The sequence below is a fragment of the Carcharodon carcharias genome, chromosome 18, assembly GCF_017639515.1.
Source record: "Carcharodon carcharias isolate sCarCar2 chromosome 18, sCarCar2.pri, whole genome shotgun sequence".
In the NCBI taxonomy this organism is placed as follows: domain Eukaryota; kingdom Metazoa; phylum Chordata; class Chondrichthyes; order Lamniformes; family Lamnidae; genus Carcharodon; species Carcharodon carcharias.
The window spans coordinates 49,088,533-49,099,381 of NC_054484.1; positions in this window are offsets into that span (position 1 = coordinate 49,088,533).

The following is a 10,849-nucleotide window of genomic DNA, read 5'->3' on the forward strand; positions in this document are numbered from 1 at the left end:
ACGAAACATTAAAATCGGTATTTCAGGTGATAAAGCTATTAAAAAAGTTAATAGAATATTTGGTTTCCTGGGGTTTTATATCTTGAATATAAAAATCAAGATGTGTTGTGAATTTATTTAAGACTTTTTTAAGTACACATTTGGAGTTTTGTTTGCTTTTGGACCCCACAATATAGAGAAAACGGCTGAGGTAATAGGTTATGCCATAGATTTACTAGAGTCCTGCCTGGTAAGAAGGGATGCAAATATGAAAATAGGCTTGGAAAAATTGAGGCTGTTTTCATTAGAACAGAGGCAATCACAGCATGATCTGATAGAGGTGCTTGAAACTATAAACAGCGCAGAATAAATACCAACAAACTGTTTCAGTAGCCTAGACTGAGGAGATGTAAGAATAAGAGTAAATGTAAGAGATTTAGGAAGAAGAGCAGGCACAATGTGAGGGTAGTGAGACACTAGTATAGGAACACAATGCATGTCCTTCAAGATGTTTTTGTCACCAATTTGAAAAATCTGGAATATGTTTAATTTACTTTGTTACTGTACATATTTTGAAATATTTGTATTTGCTGTAATGTAATGCCTATGAATGTGTGTCTCCCCTCTCCTAGTGGGCTTCCCTCGGACCCAAGAACACCTCATTCCTATCCTGGTAAAATTGAAATGAACCACTGATTGAATATTTTTTCACATTTGGTGACCTTCGTGAACTTCTAGCATTGTGTTTTTCAGTTTTATGCAAGCAAAGATATTGGCAATTGTAATCACAGCACAAAATAAAGTACCAAATAATTTATTTATCTCATATTCATGCCTATAATAATAATTGTAAGTTATGCCTTGATTGGGCAGCACATCTTTTTAGCCCCAGACAGTCCAGGTGCATTCTGAATTTGTTCAAAAATGATTAAAAGACTTCAATCATAGAATGCACTGTATTCTATTTTCTTTAAGGCTGTGGTCTTTGTGGCCTTGGAGAAATAATGAGGGCTTTAAGAAAGGTACTGCAATAATCATGGCTGATGTTAATCTACGTATAGATTGGACAAATCAGATTGACAAAGGTAGCTTAGAAGATTGGTTCATAGAGCATATTTGGAACAATTTCTTACAGCAGCATGTTTTAGAGCCAACCAGGAGACTATTCTAGACCTGGTAATGTGCTTTAGGACAGGATTAGTTAATGATCTCATAGTAAAGGAGCCTCTAGGTAGCAGTGATCATAACATGATTGAATTTCGCATTCGTTTTTAGGATGAGAAGTGTAACTCTAAGACTAGTGTTTTAAACTTAAATGAAAACAATTACAAGTGTGTGAAGACAAGGCTAATGTAATCTAGGAAATTAGATTAAAGGATAAAACGGTGATGCAGTGGCAGACATGTAAGGAGATATTTTATAACTCTCAGCAATGTTATATCCCAGTGAGAAAGAAAAGCTCTGAGAAGAACACACAATCCATGGCTAACAAAGGAAGTTAAGGAAGTATCAAGTTGAAAGAAAAAGCATACCATTTTGCAAAGAATAATGGTAGATCAGAAGTTTGGACAAAATTTAAACACCATCAAAGAATGACTAAAAAAGTAGAGGGAGAAATTAGAATATGTGAGAAAGCTGGCTAAATATAGAAACATAGTAAGAATTTAAAAAGAAAAAGAGTAACTAAAGTAAGATTGATCCTCTAGAGAGCGAGTCTGGGGAATTAATAATGGGAAATAAGGAAATCACAGAAACATTGAATCGATATTTTGTGTCTGTCTTCCCTGCAGAAGATAAAAATAACATCCCAAAAATGCTTGCAAGTCAAGAGGATAAGGAAGGGAAGAACTTAAAACAATTACAATCACCAGGGAAACGGTACCGAGAAAATTATTAGAACTAAAGGCTGACAAGTCCCCAGGGACCTGATGGTCTGCATTTTAGAGTCTTGAAAGAAGTGGCTGCTGAGATAATAGGTGCGTTGGTTGTACTTTTCCAAAATTCTGGAAAGGTCCCATCATATTGAAAAATAGCAAATTAGCTCCCCTATTCAAGAAAGGAGGGATACAGAAAGCAGGCTACAGGCCTGTTAGCCTAACATCTGTCATAGAGAAAATGCTAACATCTATTATTAAAGAGGTTATAGCAGGGCACTTAAGAAAACTTAATGCAATCAGGCAGAGTTAACATGGTTTTGTGAAAAGGAAATCGTGTTTTATTAATTTATTAGATTTCTTTGAGGAAGTAACAAGCAACATGGACAAAGGTAGATATGCCTGTGGATGTGGTATATTTGGATTTCTAAAAGGCATTTGATAAGGTGACACATCAAAGGTTATTACACAAAATAAGAGCTCATGGTGTAGGGGAAACATATTAGCATGGATAGAGGATTGGTTAGCTAACAGAAAGCAGAAAGTAGGGATAAATGGGTCATTTTCAATTTAGCAAACTATAACTAGTGGAGTGCTACAGGGATCTTTGCTGGGGCCTCAACTATTTATAATCTTTTCCAATGATTTGGATAGAGGGATAGAATGCATGGTTGCTAAGTTTGCTGATGATACAAAAATAGGTAGGAGTGTAAATTGCAAAGAGGGCAGAAGGAGTCTGCAAAGGGATATAGATAGATTAAGTGAGTGTGCAAATGTTTGGCAGTATCATGTGGGAAAATGTGAACTTGTTCACTTTTTGGCATCAAGAAGAGGAAAGCTGCATATTATCTAAATGGAGAGAGATTGCAGAACTCTGGTACAGAAGGATCTGGGTGTTCTGGTACATGAATCAGGAAAAGTTAGAGTGCAGGTACAGCAAGTGATTAGGAAGGCAAATGGTATGTTGTCGTTTATTACAAGGGGAAGTTTTGCTACAGTTATACAGATGTGGTGAGACCACATCTGGTGTACTTCTCCTAATGGGAGAGGCTAGAACTAGGGGATACTGTTTAAAAATAAAGGGTCTCCCATTTAAGATTAAGATGAATAGAAATTTTTTCTTGGAGGATCGTTAGTCTGTGAAATTCTCTTCTCCATAGAGCAGTGGAGGCAGGGTCTTTGAATATTTTTAAGACTGAGTTAGAATGTTGATTGACAAGGGAGTCAAAGGTTAGAGGGAGCAGCCAAGAAAGTGGTTGGGGGGGGCGGGGCGGCAGCCTGTTGGAAGTTGGGTCAGTCGCCCCCTCCAGAATGAGTGCAAGGCTGCTGGGTGCGGAGGCGAGCTGGGCAGAAGGGCTGCTTTGGTGCCCTGGCACTCGAAGACATTTTAAAAAAATTATTAAAACACCCCTCCAACCCTCGCCCCTCACCCATCACCCACACACTCCCCTTGCCCCATCCATGTCAGCCTATGTGACCTTTTGTCACTCCCCATGGCCTGCCATGCCCTCTATACCACTCTATGCCTTTCTACCCAGCCTCCATAGTCCGCCATACCCCATATTCCACCCTATGTCCCCTTACCCAACTCCATAGCCCCTTATATCGCCTACGCCTACCTTTGCACTTCTACCCCACCCATGGTTTCTCATTGCCTCCTTGCCAACCTATGCCCTCCATTAACCCCCATGGCTCTTTATAGCCTCGATGCCAACTTAGTGCCAGCTTATGCCAACCTAAGCCTCACATTTACCATCCTTTGCCCTTCCACTCCACGCCAACTCACCCAGAATCCACCATGGGCAAACCTTAGGAGACATACTGACATAAAATAAAGCTATGCATCTATTGATGATGTCACTATTTAACAAAACAGTCTCATTGTTTAAAAAACAATTTAATAAATTGAAATTCCTTCAACTAATCTCTTGGGAAACATTTCACTTAAGGACCTAATTTCTTGTGAAAGCAAACATTTATATTCTATAACCACTTGGAGCTGTCAATCAAACTGCTCACTGAACAGGCATCCCACTCTGATAATGTTTGGTTGTAAAATCAGTCATGCAGCACAAATCCTATAATGACAGCTCTGAGGATAATGTCAACAGACAGAATGAAATATAAAGCAATGATTTTAAAAAAATACCTCAATGCTCTTTTAAAAATTTAAAGCCCATAACAATTAAATCCCTCAACAACTTTGACAGTTCCAATTAATTTTGACAGTTCTTTGACAGTTCCAATGAGTTTATGCACTTTTCATGCACTATCATGTTTAGTTTTAACAATCCCAAAGGATGCCTTACATTTCTGAAAGGATGCCTTACCTCTCCCAAAGGGTGCCTTAGCTCTCCCAAAGGTTTCCTGGGAACATATCTAAAGGAGTGCCCTGGATAACCAAATGAATTCACCAAATTCAGACCTGGTCTAATCCGCACATGTCAGGTTTCACACTTCTGGCCTACCAACATCCCACTTCAGTGGAGGAAGCTGATGATTTGAATGGCCAGCATGAGCCCTGACCCAACTCCAGATCAGCCAGTGTGAAGATGGAAGTGCCATGTTCGGGGAGGGACTTAGGACTTCTGAGCTTGTCCGCCATTTTCACCAATGAGTCTCTCTGTTGTGGTGAAAATTCAGGCCTAAGGATTTGCAAAATGCTATATAGATCTCATTATTTCCATTACAGCCTTCTGTTTTGTTAGATGGTGGTTGCGCAGTGGTGGTCAACTCTGTGCTAAGCATCACCTGGTAGGGGGGCTCAGGAGCCCCATTCTGGCATGGCAGTCTCTGCTGCATTTGCTGCAGAAGCAGACAGTGGACTGAGAAGCTACAGGGTTCACTTGCCTCTGTTTTCTCTGGGCTCCCTTGTCAGCCAGCTGAGCTTTTTGTTTCTGCTCACTTCTTCCAATGCAGTCAGCCATCAGTGACTGTCTCCCAGTCTTCAGGATCAATGTCTATCATCTTCATGACGGTGTTCTTGTAGTGGAGGTATGGACACCGAGGAGGTCATGATCCCCAGGAGGTCAGGACTTTCCGCTATGCAGATGCAAGTCTTTTTTTTAAGTTGACACTTATCACAGACTCTCTTCTCCATATGCTGTCCATGTATAAGGAAACAGGGGTACATGTTTGGTTGAGTTGCAATATCGGGTGAGCCAGAATCTCTAATAAGAGCTACTGCTTGTCATTAAAGAGAGTGCATTACTTCTCCTGTGCATCATTGTGAAGGATCATAGCAGCTAGGAGAAGAAGCTGCTCTGGGCAGAATATGCACAGTTGTGACAATTGGAAAGCTTCCTCCATTTTGTACAGAGCCCCTGAGGATCTTGCTTCAGATAATACAATGGAAAAGGGTGGCACTCTGTAGCGCTGAACCCTATCTACCTATTCAAGCATTAATGTAAGCTATATTAATGGGATAACTGAAAAGAGCATCACAGGTTCATAGTATCTATCTGCAAATGACATGAAAATTTTGTCCCCTCATAAATTGCTGCTCCTCATTCAATTTATGGAGCATAATGAGAACAACCAAAGGGGTTTCTCATCTTCCCAACTTTATTAGCTACAATTGTAATGGAGCAGCGATTGCCAGTCCTTTAAGAAAATACTGTTTGCATATTGAAAGCTCAAGTGAAACATCATAAATGCAAGTTGAGAAAAATGTTCACACAGAAGTATATAATTACATATTACTGACAAAAAAACATTTTAACCATGAACTGCAACATCAGCACTCTTTCTTTAAGAATTAGGTCAAATCCTATCAACTACAGGTCAGTCAATTTAACATGACTGGTGGATAAGGTTTTAGAAACACTAAACAAGGGAAAAAGCAACAGGCACTTGGAAAGGTTTGAGCTAGTTAAGATGAGCCAGTGCAGATTTGTAAAAGGCTGATTATGCTTGACTGATCTAATTTAATTTATTTGGTGCTGTGACAGAGAAGGCTGACGTAAGGAATGCAATGGATGTCTATATGGATTTTAAGAAAGCCTTTGTCAAAGTACCATATAAAAGGTTGATTAACAAAATTGAGGCTCATGGGAGTACACAACAGGTTTGACAGCATCTGTGGAGAGAGGTAAGAGTTAACAGGAGGAATCTTCTGCTTGGGGGCAGGAAGGACATGTATTTAGTTCGGATTGAGGTGTACTGGAAACCCACTGCCTTCCTGCCTCTGCTCAAATTAGGTTCTAGGTAGGTAGGTCCATGGCGGACCTTCCCACCTGCCACCAATTGAGGTCTTTAAGTGGTCAATTAATAATCACTTAAGGGCCTCCTCCCACCAATGCTGGTACTAACCTGTGGCGCTTGGCCTAAATAGCCAAGTGGTTATGGTACTGGGTTTGTAACCCCAAGATCAAGAGTTCAAATCTCACAATGGCAAACTATGAAACAATGTAACTTCATCTGAAACAGATGGAAATGGGTTTGTACTTGAAAGAGTTACATCCTGAGAATGAATAATGAAAAGATATAAAAAGTATCAAGAGTTCAAATCTCACAATGGCAAACTATGAAACAATGTAACTTCATGTGAAAACAAATGGAGTACTGTGTGCTTTTTTTGCTTGGCCTAAATAGCCAAGTGGTTATGGTACTGGGTTTGTAACCCTAAGATCAAGAGTTCAAATCTCACAATGGCAAACTATGAAACAATGTAACTTCATCTGAAACAGATGGAAACAGGTTTACTCAAAAGAGTATCAAGAGTTCAAATCTCACAATGGCAAACTATGAAACAATGTAACTTCATCTGAAACAGATGGAAATGGGTTTGTACTCAAAAGAGTTACATCCTGAGAATGAATAATGAAAAGATATAAAAAGGATCAAGAGGCTTGGCCTAAATAGCCAAGTGGTTATGGTACTGGGTTTGTAACCCCAAGATCAAGAGTTCAAATCTCACAATGGCAAACTATGAAACAATGTAACTTCATCTGAAACAGATGGAAACAGGTTTACTCAAAAGAGTATCAAGAGTTCAAATCTCACAATGGCAAACTATGAAACAATGTAACTTCATCTGAAACAGATGGAAATGGGTTTGTACTCAAAAGAGTTACATCCTGAGAATGAATAATGAAAAGATATAAAAAGGATCAAGAGGCTTGGCCTAAATAGCCAAGTGGTTATGGTGCTGGGTTTGTAACCCCAAGATCAAGAGTTCAAATCTCACAATGGCAAACTATGAAACAATGTAACTTCATTGGAAACAGATGGAAACAGGTTTACTCAAAAGAGTATCAAGAGTTCAAATCTCACAATGGCAAACTATGAAACAATGAAACTTCATCTGAAACAGATGGAAATGGGTTTGTACTCGAAAGAGTTACATCCTGAGAATGAATAATGAAAAGATATAAAAAGGATCAAGAGTTCAAATCTCACAATGGCAAACTATGAAACAATGTAACTTCATGTGAAAACAAATGGAGTACTGTGTGCTTTTTTGCTTAGCCTAAATAGCCAAGTGGTTATGGTACTGGGTTTGTAACCCTAAGATCAAGAGTTAAAATCTCACAATGGCAAACTATGAAACAATGTAACTTCATCTGAAACAGATGGAAACAGGTTTACTCAAAAGAGTATCAAGAGTTCAAATCTCACAATGGCAAATTATGAAACAATGTAACTTCTTGTGAAAACAAATGGAGTACTGTGTGCTTTGAGCTTGGCCTAAATAGCCAAGTGGTTATGGTACTGGGTTTGTAACCACAAGATCAAGAGTTCAAATCTCACAATGGCAAACTATGAAACAATGTAACTTCATCTGAAACAGATGGAAACAGGTTTACTCAAAAGAGTATCAAGAGTTCAAATCTCACAATGGCAAACTATGAAACAATGTAACTTCATCTGAAACAGATGGAAACAGGTTTACTCAAAAGAGTATCAAGAGTTCAAATCTCACAATGGCAAACTATGAAACAATATAACTTCATCTGAAACAGATGGAAATGGGTTTGTACTCGAAAGAGTTACATCCTGAGAATGAATAATGAAAAGATATAAAAAGGATCAAGAGTTCAAATCTCACAATGGCAAACTATGAAACAATGTAACTTCATGTGAAAACAAATGGAGTACTGTGTGCTTTTTTGCTTAGCCTAAATAGCCAAGTGGTTATGGTACTGGGTTTGTAACCCTAAGATCAAGAGTTCAAATCTCACAATGGCAAACTATGAAACAATGTAACTTCATCTGAAACAGATGGAAACAGGTTTACTCAAAAGAGTATCAAGAGTTCAAATCTCACAATGGCAAACTATGAAACAATGTAACTTCATCTGAAACAGATGGAAATGGGTTTGTACTCAATAGAGTTACATCCTGAGAATGAATAATGAAAAGATATAAAAAGGATCAAGCGGCTTGGCCTAAATAGCCAAGTGGTTATGGTACTGGGTTTGTAACCCCAAGATCAAGAGTTCAAATCTCACAATGGCAAACTATGAAACAATGTAACTTCATCTGTATAAACAGATGGAAATGGGTTTGTACTGGAAAGAGTTATTAACCTGTGGCGCTTGGCCTAAATAGCCAAGTGGTTATGGTACTGGGTTTGTAACCCCAAGATCAAGAGTTCAAATCTCACAGTGGCAAACAATGTAACTTCATCTGAAACAGATGGAGATGTGTTTGTACTCAAAAGAGTTACTAACCTGTGGCGCTTGGCCTAAATAGCCAAGTGGTTATGGTACTGGGTTTGTAACCCCAAGATCAAGAGTTCAAATCTCACAATGGCAAACTATGAAACAATGTAACTTCATCTGAATAAACAGATGGAAACGGGTTTGTACTCGAAAGAGTGACATTGGGAGTTCCACCCGACAGCATCCCACCTCATTTGCGCTTGGCCTAAATAGCCAAGTGGTTATGGTACTGGGTTTGTAACCCCAAGATCAAAAAGGCTTGGCCTAAATAACCAAGTGGTTATGGTACTGGGTTTGTAACCCCAAGATCAAGAGTTCAAATCTAACAATGGCAAACTATGAAACAATGTAACTTCATCTGAAACAGATGGAAACGAGTTTGTACTCGAAAGAGTTACTAACCTGTGGCGCTTGGCCTAAATAGCCAAGTGGTTATGGTACTGGGTTTGTAACTCCAAGATCAAGAGTTCAAATCTCACAATGGCAAACTATGAAACAATGTAACTTCATCTGAAACAGATGGAAACAGGTTTACTCAAAAGAGTATCAAGAGTTCAAATCTCACAATGGCAAACTATGAAACAATGTAACTTCATCTGTATAAACAGATGGAAATGGGTTTGTAATCGAAAGAGTTATTAACCTGTGGCGCTTGGCCTAAATAGCCAAGTGGTTATGGTACTGGGTTTGTAACCCCAAGATCAAGAGTTCAAATCTCACAATGGCAAACTATGAAACAATGTAACTTCATCTGAAACAGATGGAAACAGATTTACTCAAAAGAGTATCAAGAGTTCAAATCTCACAATGGGAAACAATGTGACTTCATCTGAAACAGATGGGAATGGGTTTGTACTCGAAAGAGTTACAAAACCAATTTAGCTTGGCCTAAATAGCCAGGTGGTTATGGTACTGGGTTTGTAACCCCAAGATCAAGAGTTCAAATCTCACAATGGCAAACAATGTAACTTCATCTGAATAGGAACAGATGGAAATGTGTTTGTGCTCAAAAGAGTTACTAACGTGTGGCGCTTGGCCTAAATAGCCAAGTGGTTATGGTACTGGGTTTGTAACCCCAAGATCAAGAGTTCAAATCTCACAATGGCAAACTACGAAACAATGTAACTTCATCTGAAACAGATGGAAACAGGTTTACTCAAAAGAGTATCAAGAGTTCAAATCTCACAATGGCAAACTATGAAACAATGTAACTTCATCTGAAACAGATGGAAACGGGCTTGTACTCGAAAGAGTTACTAACCTGTGGCGCTTGGCCTAAATAGCCAAGTGGTTATGGTACTGGGTTTGTAACCCCAAGATCAAGAGTTCAAATCTCACAATGGCAAACTATGAAACAATGTAACTTCATCTGTATAAACAGATGGAAATGGGTTTGTACTGGAAAGAGTTATTAACCTGTGGCGCTTGGCCTAAATAGCCAAGTGGTTATGGTACTGGGTTTGTAACCCCAAGATCAAGAGTTCAAATCTCACAATGGCAAACTATGAAACAATGTAACTTCATCTGAATAAACAGATGGAAACGGGTTTGTACTCGAAAGAGTGACATTGGGAGTTCCACCCGACAGCATCCCACCTCAAATGCGCTTGGCCTAAATAGCCAAGTGGTTATGGTACTGGGTTTGTAACCCCAAGATCAAAAAGGCTTGGCCTAAATAGCCAAGTGGTTATGGTACTGGGTTTGTAACCCCAAGATCAAGAGTTCAAATCTAACAATGGCAAAATATGAAACAATGTAACTTCATCTGAAACAGATGGAAACGAGTTTGTACTCGAAAGAGTTACTAACCTCTGGCGCTTGGCCTAAATAGCCAAGTGGTTATGGTACTGGGTTTGTAACCCCAAGATCAAGAGTTCAAATCTCACAATGGCAAACTATGAAACAATGTAACTTCATCTGAAACAGATGGAAACAGGTTTACTCAAAAGAGTATCAAGAGTTCAAATCTCACAATGGCAAACTATGAAACAATGTAACTTCATCTGAAACAGATGGAAACAGGTTTACTCAAAAGTCTATCAAGAGTTCAAATCTCACAATGGCAAACTATGAAACAATGTAACTTCATCTGAAACAGATGGAAATGGGTTTGTACTCGAAAGAGTTACATCCTGAGAATGAATAATGAAAAGATATAAAAAGGATCAAGAGTTCAAATCTCACAATGGCAAACTATGAAACAATGTAACTTCATGTGAAAACAAATGGAGTACTGTGTGCTTTTTTGCTTAGCCTAAATAGCCAAGTGGTTATGGTACTGGGTTTGTAACCCTAAGATCAAGAGTTCAAATCTCACAATGGCAAACTATG